At 39.3% G+C, this 17,427-nt stretch overlaps 1 long non-coding RNA gene across 1 annotated transcript; it reads left to right on the top strand.

The window, feature by feature from the left end:
• The first annotated feature begins 917 nt into the window (after positions 1–917).
• On the top strand, positions 918–16,968 carry LOC127444506 (uncharacterized). Its single transcript, XR_007897835.1, has 3 exons — positions 918–1,058; positions 14,630–14,761; positions 15,786–16,968. It is a non-coding gene; the product is annotated as an uncharacterized LOC127444506 (long non-coding RNA).
• Positions 16,969–17,427: the final 459 nt, after the last annotated feature.

The raw sequence follows: 17,427 nt of genomic DNA, 5'->3' as shown, positions 1-17,427 counted from the left end.
TGCTGAGTGACTCCAACCAGCTCTCCTAAGCAACCAAATTGGCCTGGTTGCTAGGGAGGGTAGAGTCACATGGGGTAACTTCCTCATGGTGACGATTAGTGATTCCCACTCTCAGTGGGGCATGTGGTAAGTTGTGCGTGGATCGAGGAGAACAGCATAAGCCTCCACATGCTGTGAGTCTCCGCGGTGTCATACACAGCGAGCTACGTGATAAGATGCGTGGATTGACTATCTCAGAAGCGGAGGCTACTGAGACTTGTCCTCTGCCACCTGGATTGAGGTGAGTAACCGCGCCACCATGAGGACCTAGTAAGTAGTGGGAATTGGGCATTCCAAATTGGGGAAATTAAAAATAAAAATAAAAAAAAATAAAGAAAGGGCTTTGGGAGCAAAAGGTGAGAATAATGTGGAAATAGGAACTGATGCTCTGGTCAACTACTGGTTGTCTTGCATTCCCATCTCTCCAGAGTAGAGACTCAAGACACTGCTTTAAGAGTCACCTCCTTCAGTGATATGATCCAAATGATTTAAAGCACATAAAGCCTAACTTTTTCCACGATTTGTTTTCATAACCACCTGTTGTAGTTATTCTGATTTATCACATATCTTTCTAGAATGCTTGATTCTGATGGGTCAGTCATGACATGACAGTGTAAAGGGGACCAACTTGACTGCAACATGGAAGTGGGCGGTCGCTACTGAGCTCGTTTGGCATGTATTGTTGGCCGTGATTCTCTGACTGGTGGATTTTTCTCCTCATGATCATGAGAATTGTAGTTCACCAGGAATTATACTATTTAACTCTATATTTTAAAAATGAAGTTGAAATAATGCATATTGATGCCTTCAATAGATGCATACACCATAGAAGCATCTCTGTGTACTGTACATTATTTGTTTAGGGGATCAGATGGTAATTACCAACCAATAACCATACAGAGCAAAGGTGTTTTTCAGGTTGATGAAGTCTCTGTAGTCATCATCGTTCAGCATTCACAACCATCCTGAAGAAAGAGAGAAATGGAAGAGGACTTCTGGATATTGCAACAAAACGAATTGTAAGTAATACAATAAAAAATATTAGTTTTGTTAGACACAATACTTTTCCTAACTAAAATTGGAAACTTTTTAAGCTACAGTCTGTATAAATAATAGTTTTCTGTAGATAAGTATTGTATTAGAAGCATATGAAAGGAGTGGTTCAGATTTGTGGAATTTTCCCAGAACAAGCATGGGGATTACTGTATAGACAGATAGACAAACTTGCACAAGCCCTACCAGGTGTATAATTTTGCTAGAGAAAAAAATCCACCATAGACTTGTTAAACAACAGCAGTAAAGAATCTATTGCTTGTTACACTATCTAATGCTTGCGCTATACAACTCTAAACTTTACTTCTCTGAGTGTTTTGCCTTTTCTCTTTTCATTGCTCCAAAATCTCTCTTCTTACATACTACTGTATCTTTTCAACACCTAGACCTTTCACCCTGTTCCTTTTTTCATAACCCCCTAATAAAGGCATTTGGTTTAGTCTAAAGCAGAAGCTCAGTAGACAGACACATGGCACATGCTTGCAAAGCTTGCACTAGGTTGAGAGGTGATACTGTATACAGTGATCTTTTGAAAGGATAGGTTTTTGCTGTTTTCTGTTTGATTGGTTTGGTCTATAGCCTTAGCAGACGGATCTACTTTAGATAGTACCAAATAAAATGGTCACACATCTGGAGACTTTTGAGGATTTTTATTTATATAAAGGATAAAACACCAGTTGTTTTTAAATATTCTTGTCTTGGTTTTAATCCTGTGTTGTGTTCTTTTAAGATGATTTTTCACACTAATTAATCTCAGCTAAAATCATGTTAATATGTAGATTATCACAAACCTAATTAAAAATAAGCTCAGCCATTTGTAATAGCAAAATTATTAACATGACATGGCTAAGCAGTCTTCTAAACCCTCTTGCTTTGAATTACTTCCTATCTACATAACAATATGGAATATGTTAGAGGATAGTTTGGTCTGTATGTCTGCACAGGTGGGAAAGCACCTCAGCCTTTTTTTTATGACTGTAACTCAGTCAAACTGAAAGGGGGTGGGGCAATTTAAAGCATTTTAAAGCACTTCAGCTGTAGACTAATGTGAGCTGTAAATGTGAAAGCCAGCATCACAGAGCCAAAGATCACAAAGAAAATAGACAGGTGTGTGTATGTATATGAAAGACATAGAAGGGGTAAAAACATGTAAGGGTTATTCCTCAGTTAGGGGAACTTTTGACTTAAAAAACAACAACAAAAAAAAAAAAAATCTTTTTGGATAAAAAGTTGGATAAACCTTGGATTGTTTTTGAAATAAAATTCTCAAATACTAACTGGTTTGGTAATGATACTTAATCAGCCTACTCTCAGACCAAAATACATATCTGATCTACAAACTATGACTTTGCTATGCTGTCAGAAATGTGCTTACCTGTCACTTCTTGTAAGCCCGAGCCCAGCGCCACACCATCCAACTGAAGGGAGAAGAGCAAATTTCCCTGTACCTTAAAAATGTCAACTAGCAATGCCAACTAGCCAACAAGGTAATAAAAAGGAATTGCTATAACCACACCTTCATATTGAAAAACAGGAAGGAAAGTGAAAAAACAAAAAGCCATATGGCTCAATGCCAAGACAGAGACACTAGCCATACCAGGAAATGGTCTAATGTCTTAACATATCTTCCCACTTAGTGGGAAGGAGGGGGGCAGGATGGTCAAGCACCTGTCCGAGGGCTTTGGTGCAATGACACTAGCCAATAGGGTGGTGAAACACTGTTAATCAACTGGTTAGAGATATATGGAAAATCAACCCTCTTTCTCTGTGAAAATCTGGGGAGAGAGGGAAGATACATGCAAGTTATAAAAAGGTATTATGTATTAAGGGAAGCCCAACCTGCATCCAGACATATGTCCTAGTGACAAGCGCTTTGCCCATGCCCAGGAGGAGGCCAAACGTCTCGTAGAATGAGCCTTAACACCCATGGGACACTGAATGCCTTGCAAATCAAAAGCAATCAATGACTGAGTGGGAAATTCTTTGCTTGAAGATGGAAAAAATGGCTTCCAATGCAAACAAAGAGTTGTTCAGACACCCAGAATTGACTCAGTGTACATGCAAAATGCCCTCACATGGCACAGCATGTGCTGTCTCTTACCTTGTACAACTCAAAGGGAGGAGGAGAGAACGCCTGCAGGGTAACAACCTGAGCCCTGCTGGGTTGCCGGCACTTTGGGCACATAAGCCTCTCTGGGCTTGAGAATGGACTTGGACAGGCCTGGTCTGAACTCTAAACAAGAGTCGCTAACCGAAAAGGCTTGAAGGCCACCTACACGTTTGACTGATGCCAAGCAAGTAGCAGCACAGTTATCAAAGAGAGTATACGCAAGTTTACTGTCTCTAGTGGTGCAACCGGGGAACCTTTAAGTGCATTCAACACCTGTGGCAAGTCTCAAATGGGGTCAGTAGCGGGGTGAGCAGGTCTCAGCTGTCACACACCACAAAAAAAATTGACTGACCAGAGAGTGTTTGCCTACAGACAAGAGTAGGGGTGTAACCCTGGTGTCCTGGCCAAATTCCCCCCATTGACCCTTATCAATCATGGCTTCCTAATAATCCCCATCCATTAACTGGCTCTATCATGCCACTCTCTCCTCTCCACCAATAGCTGCTGTGTGGTGAGTGTACTGGCGCACTATGGCTGCCGTCGCATCATCCAGGTGGATGCTGCACACTGGTGGTGGTCGAGGAGAGTCCCCTGTTCACTGTGTAAAACGCATTGTGTGTAGTGTCAGAAAAGCACTATATAAATGTAACGTTCATTCATTCATTCATTCATTCAAGCCCTCAAAGAGGTCAGGAGTGGCCACTATGTCAGCGACGTATACTTTGAGTGTGGATGGAGTGAGTCCTGCATCCAAATGCTCTTTCAGAAAGGAATGCACAGGGCAATGCGTTGGGACTTCACCCTGGGGGGAACACCAGTCAACAAAAAGTCACCATTTTAAAGCTCATTGAGGGGGCCCTGGCCTGTAGTATGTGGTCTAGCACCAGTTGCGACAACCCTATTGTATCACACAAGCCCCTTACAGAGGCCAGACATACAGTCTCCACAGCTCTGGCTGAAGATACCAGATCATGATCAAATCCACTGAACTAACTGAGGGTGGAGTCTAAATTCCTCCAACCTGGCACCCTGATGTGAGAGTAAATCTACTATGCTGTTCAGGTGGCAGGATAAATGCTTTGCATGTATCGATAGGAAACATGACACGCTCCATAGACAAATTTGGCCAGGTTCAGCATTGGGCCGTGATGTACTCCTCCTAGGCAGTGCTTTCCAAATGTGAGACCCTAGTATGTCTGATCGAAAGGCTTTCAGAGCCAAAAGGACTGCAAGCAGTTCCAGGTGATTTATGTGCCCCACAGTTTGTGCACATGTCTAGGTGCCAAACGCTGGATTTCCATCGCACAGGGCTCCCCAGCGTGTGTTGGACGGGTCTGTGTTGACAACTTTGTGTCTGACCATCTTGGCGGGTGTCACACCTTTCCGATAAAACTCAGCTCTCCTTTAAATAGCTAGCAGATTTCTCCCCAGATTGAACCTTGTCAATTGTAGAAGAATGGACTGAACACATTCGCCTGTCTGGTGTGCTGACATGGCTACCGAGTCAAGTTTAATTCCTAGGAAGGTAACTTGCTGAGTGGACACCAACATGCTCTTTGTCCAGATGACCCTGAGGCCCAATTGCTCCAAATGTGCAAGCAACAGATCTCTGTGCTTGAACGCCTTTGCCTCTGACTGAGCTAGCAGCAGCCAATCGTTTAGGTAATTCAATACACGGATGCCACTCAGCTTCACCAGAGCGAGCGCCGTATCGACACAAGCCAGGGACAATGAGAGGAAACTTGAACTGGAATATAGTCCTCTCAAAGGCAAATCTTAAAAACATCCTGTGTCTAGGGGTATTCTGCACATGAAAGTATGCATCTTTCAGGTTGATTTATACAAACCAGTCCAGAGTGCATGAGACATGATCTGTCTCTGAGTCACCATTTTGAATGGTGACTTCCTAAATGTTCAATTCAAGGGTCTCAAGTCCAGTATGGATCACAACCCAATGCTCTTATTAGTGATCAGAAAATAATTACTTTAAAAGCCTTTCTGTTCTTCACCTGACAGTATGCTCTCTATCGAATCTTTGGAAAAGAGTCTGTACTTCTGTGCATAGAATTGGTGCATCCTTTCTACACTGTATTCAGTACCCAGCTAGAGACCCCCGGAAGATCATGCCACGCACCCAAGCATCGGGTCAGAGGATACAGGGGCTGCTCTGACTACAAGGGTTTGCACGCTGCCCCACACCTCGCTCAGCATAACCAAGTTGGTTAAAGCTGTCAATTAAAGCAGTCTCAAGCAACTGCATCGATGTTTGCAAACGTTATTTATAAACGTTATTTGGTCGCTCAGTCCCGGCACAAAACTTGGAGCAAAGCAAGAGGAATGTTGTGGGGATACAGAGAAGGGTTCAGGACCTTTTCTGGAGCTGGAGTAGACTGGTCCATGTGCATTCTACTCTGCTTCGTAGGTGCCAAACCATCAGGCATGCTTGGCCCATCCAGAAGGGACTTGCTGAACTTACTGCTGGGACAAGGTCCAGGAAGCACTACCTCACGCTTGGGTCTTGGCCGCTTGGGTTGCTTCCTCACCGGTGGCTTTGTCTCCACTCCTGTTAGCAATGGCAGCACTCTTGTTTGGCTGGACGCTGTCCTGAGGAAGAGCGTGAGTGAACCGACTGGGCTGCAGAGCTACCCCACCTTGGCAGGATATGTCTGTAGGCCAGCAAATGCTTCTTAGCCGATTGAAACCTCTCACTGAAAGCATCAATAGCATCAATGAAGAGGCTCTGCTGACATATAATGGCATCAAGCAAGACGGCTTTGTCCTTGTCGCTCAGATCTGACAGATTGAGCCAGATATGGCGCTCAGCAGACATCCGGCTACCCGTAGATCTGCCGATGGCCTGGGTAGTGATCTTGGTAGCCCGGAGTGTCAAATCTGTTGCAAGATGCAGTTCTTGGAAGGAATTCAGAGTCTGGACCATTCTCATCCAAGTCCTTTAGCAGATCCGACTGGTTGGCCTGTAACAACTCCATGGTGTGCAAAGCTGCACCAGCCTGACCCACTGAAGTGCAGGCCTTACCCAATAACATAGATGTGAGCCTACATGACTTGGATGGATGCACCGGCTTAGATCTCCACAGAAATACAGATGAGGAGGGCCAGGGATGGGCTGCTTCTGCCTCTCCGACTGTGGGAAGCCGTGTATAGGCGCTAAGCTTAGCGCGATCCAGAGATGTGAAGGCCACTGCACTGGAGACATGAGTTTTCGTCGAGTACAGCACAGAGAGATATATCGCTCACAAGGTGGAACACACTTGCGAAACATTCCCGTCTTTTTTGCTGGAGCACGCAGGAAGGAGTTCTTGTTGCTGACCAGGTGCAGATTAGAACAGCTATGTGTTTTTTTATTGTTCCTTTAGGGTTGCTTTACCTTGAAATATCGACTTGTTGAAGATCAAAATCTAAATCAAATGTTGTTTAATAATGTTAAGTGTTGTTGATGAACCCCAGGAAGGAGAAGAAGGGAAAGCTATGGTGAAATAACTTTTTACATTCATAAACAGAACTATATGCCATTTACATGTTTTCACAGAACTAAAAATAAATAAAATACATGCTTGATAATAATAATAATGTTAAAAGTCACAGTAAGTTTCAAGTTGTACATAGGTTTGTAGCAGAAATGTTTTAAAGTGCCTACACCTACGCTACTGTATGCATAATCCAATGCTGTATGCCCCTTGTAAAATAAGAACGAAAAAGTAAATATGGGAAACATAACATTTTATTCAGTTCAGCACAACAGAGAGCCAAAACTTTCTGACGTAAAATTTTTCAGCATACAATACATACAATGTCTTATCACCTACCCTTGTCTTTTTATTTCAAAACTATTTTTATGTCTGGCTTGTCAGGACCAAGTTGTTTGATGGCAAATTTGTCCTGAATTTGCAATAAAAATGACACGCTGTCACACACACATTCATCGATAGTGCTCGCCATGTTTGCAGTCTGTCATACTGCTAGCGCGCACTAATATTAAAGTTACATTTGCTTTGGCTCTACTTTTATGGGAAGATTAATTTCTGCCCCGCTATGGAGTTTGGGAGGGCAGCAGATTCTCTGCCCCACATGCCTTAGATCTATATTATAAATTATTAAAAAAAGCTAAATTATGACTTAAAATAGAATAAAAACTTATTCTAGACCTGCCTTTAAATACATAGGTCAGAATTTTGAACACATTACAGGTTAACAAATTACATATTGGCAATTTATAGTACGAATCTATGTTTTCAAATGGATGAATATTTAGGCGGGGCTCTGCCCTACCTGCCCATATAGATGGGCCATCCCTGGTTTCAAGGTCACTGCCCCTAGGAGAAGCTCCCACAGTGTCAGCTACTTACACAGTGTCAAAGTGACTGACTTGAAAGGGAACCCAATATATGAGAAAAAAAAAACCCTCAATTGTTCTCTGAACTTCTTTGTGTGATGGCAATGACAGTATTGATGACAGCCATTTTTAATTGTAAAAAAAATAATAATAATTGTACACATACTTAAATTAATTGAAAAAAGTATTATAGAATTAAATTATATAATTAAAAATGTGTTAATTGACAAATTAACAAAAAATGTTAATTGAAATAATAATTATAAATTATAAAATTATTATTTGTTTTATATTCTTAGGGAAAAAAAATGCCAAATAGATTTTTTTTTCAGATTCTCACACCTTTTATAAATGTATTACAGCTGGAAAGTTACAAAGTCTGGGTAGGGCACTGAGAAACTAAATGTAACCTTTCAACACAAAAATGAGGAAGAAGTAATTAAAGTGACACAATAAAAAGTAATGTCATATGTAAAAAATAAATAAATAAATAAATAAATCAGGTAAATTACATTATGTCTGAATCAACCTGATTATTTTGGGTTAGACCAACAAAAGTCATTTTTAGGGTCAGATCGTGTAGAAGTAATTGTTTAAGGCAACAATTTCAAGTTTTCACTTTTTACACAGTAGAAATGTTCTCCTAATTCAATTAAAATACTCAGAACTGGCAAAAAGATTGGCAGACTCTCAGCTCGGTTCATCTGGCACAACATAAATCACATATAACAGGATAATTATCTGAGGAAACTAAGTGCAAAAACAATCAGAGATCTTTTTACTTTAGTTGAAGCAATTTAAAGCATTTTACACTTTATTTACATTGCATATACAAACTATTCACTAGGTTTTTCTAACTTGATAACTTGACCAACATGAAGCCAAACTGATCCACAATTCAACCATGTGAGACTCCACATCCACAGCCTGTGTCACTCCAGAATAAATGACAGGAGGGTGCATAAAACCTCACCCACTTGCCACATTAGAAATGCAGACCCAGCGTAGACTGACACTCGCCACTCACAAATGTGTTGAATTTTCCTTCCCCTCAGTGCTGTTGTAATATACATCTATAGTGCAGAGCAACTCAACTCAGCTTTTGAATGCATTTTGAATTGCATTCACACACACAAACACACAAAGAAAAGGCTAAGGATGTTTATAAAAGTCGATACGGGGTGAAAAATATATTTAAATATATTGCTTTTCAGTCACACATTTTCCACTTACAATGGGCCGGCTGAAGTGGAGGACACCGTCACTTTGGCCTTGTTGATCCAAAATTAGAATAATTTGCAAGGATTATTGCATTAGCCATCTATGGTTAACCTTTAACTGCCTGTATGCAGAGAATAAGAGTGGTGAAAGATGACCTCTGTAATAGTTTAAAAAATGTTATAAAAAAAAAAAAAAATTACATTATTAGTATTTATGAACTGTTTATTTCCTGATTGCTTCAAGTTCAACATGGAAAGAAAATGAAAGGAAAAGGGAAAAGAAAGACTGAAATTATAGTGTAATTTTGTCAAGTTCCATATTGGAACTTCAGGACATTGTTATGAAGAGGTGGAAGCTAAAAGCCTCATATATTAGCACTCTTCAAAAAGCTGCTTCATTATACATTGCAACAATTTGATAAAGTGCTCTCATATAAAATCATAAATTTTTAATGTTGCTTATTCATATTGTTTATTTATAAAAAAATCTGTAATTTCTCCAACATTTCACTTGTGACAAAGTAAACTTAGATAGCTTAGCTCATTCACTTGTTACAGATATTACTTTCTACCCTATAGCAACAGCTGCAAACTAATGATTAATGATTAAAAATTAATGTATTATGGTCATAATTCATCCATTTGAGTCTGGAGGTAACTCACAGATTTACACAGCAGACCCCAGTACTATATAAATATCTGCCAGTCATGTTGTTATGGATTTGACTGCTTTTCTAAAAAAAAAAAAATATGTGGATTTCATGGTCCAATGAATTCTCCATCAATCCCCAGAATAGTTGCATGTTTTAAAGGATTTCACTTTCTTACTAAATTCTTACTAGCTTCAAAAATATACCTGTTAGAGATTCATTATTTTTTGTGTTTTAAAGCATATTACTGTATTTCAAAATGCTTTCAGTTTTATGCTGTAAGTTGTAAATTATAAGCGTAGGTCCTTCTTGCAGATATTGATATATAAACTATACAATAAAATTCTCACTAGCAACAACAAACCCTGTGAATTTTTATCATTTCATTATAAGATAATTTGATGGACTTGTTTGGAGAAATGGGGGTCGAGGACATGCAACTTCCCACAATAAAAATTTTGCAGATAATTGTGGAAAAATAAAATAATTCAAATGGGGCATTAACTCATCAAGAGAGAACATGAGAAAGTATTAAATAAAAGAAGAGAAGCCCAATATTCAAGCCCAATATTTCTATACTACCTCCCGCAAGTCCCTATGTTGCCTCCACTCCCTCCACCTTACAAACTTCTACCATCCACACCCTTTGCCATTCTGCTCTCCAGAGCAGAGGGTCATGCAGATATTTTGGTGTCAGGAAGAAATAACGTGTGCTGTGATGCAGGACAGGACACCGACAAACAGCATCAGACAGATAGACAGCCCAATTAGAATCAAGAGTTTCCTGTCTCTAGGCAACCCTGGCATTGAGCATGACCTGAACTGGCCAATTACAATTTATCTCCCTGTCCCACTGACATTTTGATGTCCAAGAAATATATAATGACTTCCTCTGAAAGACATTTACCTTAAAAAAAAAAAAGCTTCCACATCTCAACACCATTAGTATTAAAGAAAAATAACCATCTTGAGTTACTTGGATTATGATGAAGGTTACTAAGCAAGTTTCTGATCCCAAAACTATTTTAAGAGTCTTATTTAACAGCGAAAGCCTTGCCAACCAATGGGCAATGATGTTTAGGGCTTAATCTTTGAGGTTAGGCAAAAGCATTCAGTCCATCTGAGATCCATAATCGAGACTAAACCTAAATGTTTATATCAAATAACTGTTACCTTATCGTGCACCACCCACCTGCTTTACATTTTAGTAGATGTCTGAATGTGAAGATCTGACATTAATTTCCCTGAGAGAGCGACACTGTTAAGTAATGACTCTCTTGAGAGCATAAAATCATTGAGTCTGAATTATAAGTATACAATATGGATGATTGCTCACAGCATGTCTCAGAGAAAGAGAGAAAAGTAAGAGCAAATAAGACAAGGAAAGGCCAGAATATGAGAATTGGGAGAGAGAAGGGGGATGTTAACTAGGAACTAAACAAAAAGGGACACCACATAAGGACACAAATGCACTTCATGAAGGTGGGGGTGGGGGTGGGGCAGGATTTTGGATGGGGTGGATAAGCTGTTTACAGTCTCCTTAAACAAGAAAAGGTGATTGAGTCTGACTTTCAACTTGCAGAAAATGGCTTAGTGCACCATGCTTTGTTGGAAATAATTATTATGAATGATAGATAAATGGTCAACAAAAATTAGAGCTTTATACCATTTTTTTGTGCTCTGACTACTAAAAAGTAGCCAACAGGGGGCGATATGGAGGTGTTCACTAACTGTAGCAAGAGAGCATTCCTGTACTCTTGTTGACATTAATGTCATCAGTGATGACACTGATGAGTGGATGAAGTGGCTGTATGAGAGTCTCAGAGAGATTTCAGTGTCAACTTCAGTGTGCTGCAAGTAAGGGGGTTAAAAAATAAAATATTTAAGAGTTAAAGGGATGGTTCACCCAAAAAGGAAAATGTCTCATTTATTTACTCACCCTCATGTTGTTCCAAACCTGCATGACTTTGTTTCTTCAGTGGAATGCAAAAGGAGTTGTTCGGCAGTATGTTAGTCAAGTCTCCATGCACTTTCATTGCATAATTTTTTCCATACAATTCAAGTGAATGGTGACTGAGACTAACATACTGCTTAACATCTTTTGTGTTCCACGTTTCTGTTTCTGTTCCTTTAAGTCACATGAACAAACTGTTGGTTTTAGACTGTAAAAGACCTATTCATGAAAAACAAAAGCTTTTCAATGTTAAGAAAATAGGGTGAGTTAAAGAATTTAACTTATAAATGTATGAGACAGTGTGAGTCAGAAAGTAAAGCATTACATTCCTTTTGCATTATTTTTGCATTACTTTTTTCTCACAGCCACTTTCTCTTCTGCTATGCTATGCATTTCATACAAATAAGCCATGCATTGCATACAAGAGACATTACAGGTCATGCTAGCTAGGCTACTGTACAACACTCATGTCAAAACAACATAGTAAACAAACAGATATTTAGACAGTAGGTATTCACCTCTTATTTATAATAAAGCAGGTGCGAAGCCACATAAGGGCCAGAGTGGCACTGGTCCACCCAGATTGACGGCTGGTCCACCCAATCAAAACTGCAGGAATATAAGAACAGTTTGCAAATAAAAAGTAACTGCATTTTGTTGCATGCAAAATAGCTCATATGCAAGATAATCATCATATTCCTGTTATAAATATAGTTAGAAAAATTTGTTTTTATTTCAATAGATAGTTTGATATGATTATGGTAAACTGAAATGGGTTGCGGTGCGCTTTTTACTGAGTCGCTCATTTTCTCTTCAGCTCTCTATAGTCATGCCTGTAAACAGATCCGCTTAGCACCAAGAAAATTTATCCACGCTTTGTCTTAATTTATTATTATTATTTTCCATGGGATTGTGGTAGATGTTTCTGTAGATGACATGGCAGGGTATGAAATTAGCAGGTAATTTTGTTTGTCGTCTACCCACAACTGTGTGGCAGGTGATCTGTAAGAAGTCTCAAAGTGACAAATGAAAAGAAAGGCCATTAGACACAAATATGCGCGTTTGAAGAAGCACACTTGATCATATTTTGAAAAACAGATGAAAGAAAAGCCATCGATGCGCGTATCTGATTAGCCATGTTTTTAGATGTTTATTAGTGCTCATGCGGAACTCGCGCATATGAGGAGTTCTCACTATTTCTTCCCTGTTCATAATCTGGGAACAATTTGCAGGAATAGTGTCATCTATGAGAATGCTGAATATGATCTGAGAACATCTCAGGATGCAAGGACATTGGGACGACAGATGAATTGTCATATGTATCATTATTCAGTAGCTACAACCTCAGGAATGGTTCTTGTAAAAGAAGTTTCTCTTCTGTGCTTGTCTACTCTTTAGCCTCCATTTGAATGTAACATTTCCCAACACTATAGGACAGCTGTTAAATAGAACATCTGATTCACTCACATTACAAAATAAATATTTAATTTTTATATTATAATATAACATTGCAGAAGCTCCATGAAGCCCAGAACATAAGCCAAAGCAGAGTTGTCAGCTTAATTAAAGATTCGATTTTTGGGGAAATAGTCAACACCTGTGCAAAGCAGGAGGATTGAAAAGTGTCTAATAATAATGTTTATTGCATCATATCTCTTATTTAACTCATTACATTTATTTCTATGGGCATTTCAATTTTCATTGCATCAATATGACCTATTAAGGTAAATTACTAATAATTAACTTAATCATTGTTCAAAAACAAATAGGCCTAATTATTGTTATTGTACCTGTAATTATGCAACTCTAAGTATTAAGCTAACTGTAAATGAGCAAATATTGACTCATAACGGCTGAGGAAAGGTGCACACTTTATTATATTTACAATGAAATTAAGCACAGAATAGAGGTCCACTCATTGGGAGATTTCTGGCCTCACCCCTATAAAGAATCAATACATGAATATACATGATTTGTTTTTCCATCAACATGGCAGCCAGTATGAATATTGAAGAATAACCACTGTCTTACCTAAAGCAGCAAAGTCCAACATTTGAACCTGCATCATATATGTCATCATGTGCTGTGCCCATCGACAATGTCAGAGTCAACTTAAGATGTTTTTCAAAAGTCAGGATAAAATTCAGTGGGGAATGCCAGCCAAACATGTTCAAGGAATGTGTCTGATAATAAAAGAATATTTTTCACTTAAGTCATCTCAGTGCACGCTTGTTTTGAGTCGATCCACGGTGCATACAAACGCCACTGGTTTGATTGCATACAACTTCAAAGGCTTATGTTGATACAACTTGAATGGAATCGTTTTCAATGCTACCAAAATGTCATAAAAATTTTTTGTTTCATGAATCAAACTACTTGTTTATTATATAAAAAAAAGTTTAAAAATCTTTTAAAAACTAAGCAATTTTCTTTGCATACACAATCGATGTAGAATGTTGTTCGGAGCCGCTGATCCAGAGTCAACTTTTCTCATCCCATTCTCCCAGTTGCAGGGAGCTGTAACACGGAGCAGTTTGGCTGCATAAGTCAGTGAATTGAGCGAGTATTTCACCCTGTGTATTATGTCGTGGCCAGTGGAAGACCAGTCTTATAATCCCTCTGCCTAAAAGTGTTTACTGATTTTTTAATGCAGTGTGTATTAACACATGAATCAATTGCATTTCACTCAACTGAATATTGACCTCATATTACGCTAAAACACGCAATTTTCCCGGCTTGTATAGCTAATGCGCATGCACGTTAGCAAGTTGATTGACAGGCGATGCCTGTATCTAAAAGGTGATTGGCTCTTTTACCTGCAAGGCGGGACTTCCTTTCTACATCCATTGACTGTTGGGTGATAGAGTTTCTTGGTTAGGTGTTCCAGTTTCTCCCATTCATTTAAATAGAAGTGGCCCATCTCTGCTAAATAGTCTCTGGCCTCACACTGTACAGAACTTCAATGCCCATCATGCACTACATCTCTTCCCCGAAGTTTGCACACTTTTACTCCTGATTTCTCGCAATACAGGGAAAGCAGAGGTGTACAAAAGCAACACGTTACTTTATTTAAAAAGTAACTCTGATATTATGGTCTAAAATAAAAAAAATATTGCATTACTTTACTCATTACTTGAAAAAAAGTAATCTGATTATGTAACATGTTACTTGTAATGCGTTACCCCCAACACTGCCTGTTACTAATGGAGACATTACAGATGAAACATTTACTTTCTTCTTTGTGTGAAGTTTACTCTACAGTTACAATGGCACAAATGAGTGCACACAGAGCATCCTCGCAAAGCGACAAGACACCAGCCTACTAAGGGAATAAAAGAAAAAGCTGGCAGTGCAGTCTAGAAGAATTTTCCAGACTATAAGGTGAGTGTGTGTGTGTTTGTATATTACAGAGACTGATCTATGTATTTGTGAGACAGAGATAAATGAGGTTTAGAAAGAGATGCAACACTGCACCCAACACTGATAAGTAAATTGATTTGAGTGACAAGAGGAGTGAATATTTGTCATTCAACAGTTAATCTTGCCTAAAGCAGAACTAGGAAGAAGCTGCACACATAGAGATCCTCATCAGAGATGGTAAAAACAAAAAACTTTGTTATGGCTACATTAAACGTAGACTTTCAGCTGTGAGGACAAAGCAGCACACTTCAGTACTTTTTACTGCAGCCATAGTAGCTAGATCAGGGGGCTATTGTGTAACTAATTCGTTGACAAGTATCCACTTCAACAAACATAATGCAGCATAGATTGCCAGTTTGAAACAATAACTCTTGTTAGGAACATAATAACACTGATGAGGAGAGATTGGTTCTCTCGTCTTTTTAGTTCTGATTATAATGCAGAATCAAGATACCTACAGGTACACACCCACACACACGTGGCCATCGTCGCTGATGGTATGAAACGCTGTTCCTAGGATTGTGACAGGCCTACTCGCCTTCATTTAGCAAGGACACGTTAGCAAGGGCAGCAGGTAAATAAACCAGCCTGCTCTAAATATAGAGACTACACTCCTGCCCTTCATCCACAAGAGAAATAGAAAGAGAGCGTGTGGAGGAAGGATGATAGATGGAGGAGATCTAGACTTACAGAGAATGAGAAAGATTGTGTGGAAAACAGGAGATCAGGAGGGAGGAAGGCACTGATTAAGCTATGGCAGTGGCCACTGTAAGCCAAGAATGACAGATAGTGGATTTCAGGGGGTAGGGAGTGAGAGAGTGAGAGCGGAGCAGAGTAAACTTACAAGACATAAATGTGGCAAATTTTAGGGGTGCACAATATGTCAGTGGCTGTTATACTATTGGCCGATAACTGGAAAAATCAAAAATTGATTTTTTCCCCTTTTCTTCCCAATTTGGAATGCCCAATTCCCAATGTGCTCTAGGTCCTCGTGGTGGCGTTGTGACTCGCCTCAATCCAGGTGGTGGAGGAAGAATCTCAGTTGCCTCTACATCTGAGACCGTCAATCCGTGCATCTTATCACGTGGCTTGTTGAGCGTCCACGCACAACTCACCACGTGCCCCAGCAAGAGCGAGAACCACATTATAGCGACCACGAGGAGGTTACCCCATGTGACTCTACCCTCCCTAGAATCCGGGTCAATTTGGTTGCTTAGGAGACCTGGCTGGAATCACTCAGCACACCCTGGATTTTGACTTGCGACTCCAGGGGTGGTAGTCAGCGTCTTTACTCGCTGAGCTACCCAGGCCCCCTCTAAAGTTTTTTTTATCATTCCAAGACCGGAATGACAATATTTTGAATTACTGACTGCTTGCTGCTTCTCTGCCTTGTCACGCAGTCTTAAGTGTCAGTGTGTGTGCACACAGCGAATGTGACCGGGATAGATAGTGTTATAACCAAGTAAGCATGTCACGTCAATCTGTGAGAATTATTTCAGCATTTATGTATTGTTTTGGGGCTCGTTTTAAACAGGTTCATCTGCTGTAACGATATGCAATCTTCCATATACTGTTTGTAACAAGTAGTAAGCGAAAACATGACAAAAACATATATGAATGTCACTATGGGGAAATCATTGCAGTGTTTTCACTTATTACTAAATTAAACCTAAACAGAATATGGAAAATGGCATATTGTTACTTACAGCAGATGATTCCAAATAAAACGAGTCCAAACACAATTTAACACGGTGCATAGATTCATAATCTGCATGGAAGATTTATGCAAGTTTCATTTTATTAGTTTCTCATTCACAGTTCTGGTTTATGTTACATCCGTCAAACCTTAAAGGACAGCGATTAAGAGTTGGTCAGATTGTTCCAAGCTTTTGAACGACAACGTTTTTTTTTCAAGTGAGCAGTTTTACTTATTTAACTGATAGCTCCAGTTTAAAGGGTTAAAACGTTGTGGATAATTGCTCCTCTGAGTTTTGTAGTAGGTTTTGTAGAGGGTTCACATCAAACATATTTCTGACTAAAATTCTTCATACACAGAGAAGGTGAAAGGACATGAAAATGTGTAAGACCCAAGACTGTTCTTGCATCCGAGTTCCTGTGCTTTCCTCTCAATTAGTGCCTTCATCTGTCTTTCCATCCCTCTGTCTCCTTCTTTCTCTGCGTTTGTGTGAAACATATAGTCCTCTGTGAGCCTTAAAAGGATGAGACAATTATGTCAGCTTGGTATTCAAACAGAATAAAAGAGGAGGAGGGGAAAAGGAAACCAATTTGTTACATGAAACATTTTGTGTGTGTGTGATTTTGAACATCTACTGCACCAGCTCTCTTTTGGGACAAAACGTTCTGTCAATCTAGGCAGCCAGACTTTCTAATTATAGGCTACAGACATGAGAAGGTGGAAATCTTATTAAAAGTAAAGATTAAAAATCCCTCAGCAATATAAAACTTCCTACAGTGTATGTCTAACATGACCAGCACTTACTTGCAAGCTCACAGACATTGCTGGATAAATAAATAAAAAAATCCACAGATAACTAATTGCCTCTCTAAAATTATAACCAGAGTATTGATTACTTGCTGGAAAAAAAAAAAACAATCACATTACTATT

The sequence above is a fragment of the Myxocyprinus asiaticus genome, chromosome 1, assembly GCF_019703515.2.
Source record: "Myxocyprinus asiaticus isolate MX2 ecotype Aquarium Trade chromosome 1, UBuf_Myxa_2, whole genome shotgun sequence".
Taxonomy (NCBI): domain Eukaryota; kingdom Metazoa; phylum Chordata; class Actinopteri; order Cypriniformes; family Catostomidae; genus Myxocyprinus; species Myxocyprinus asiaticus.
This window is presented reverse-complemented; position numbering and strand designations above follow the sequence as displayed.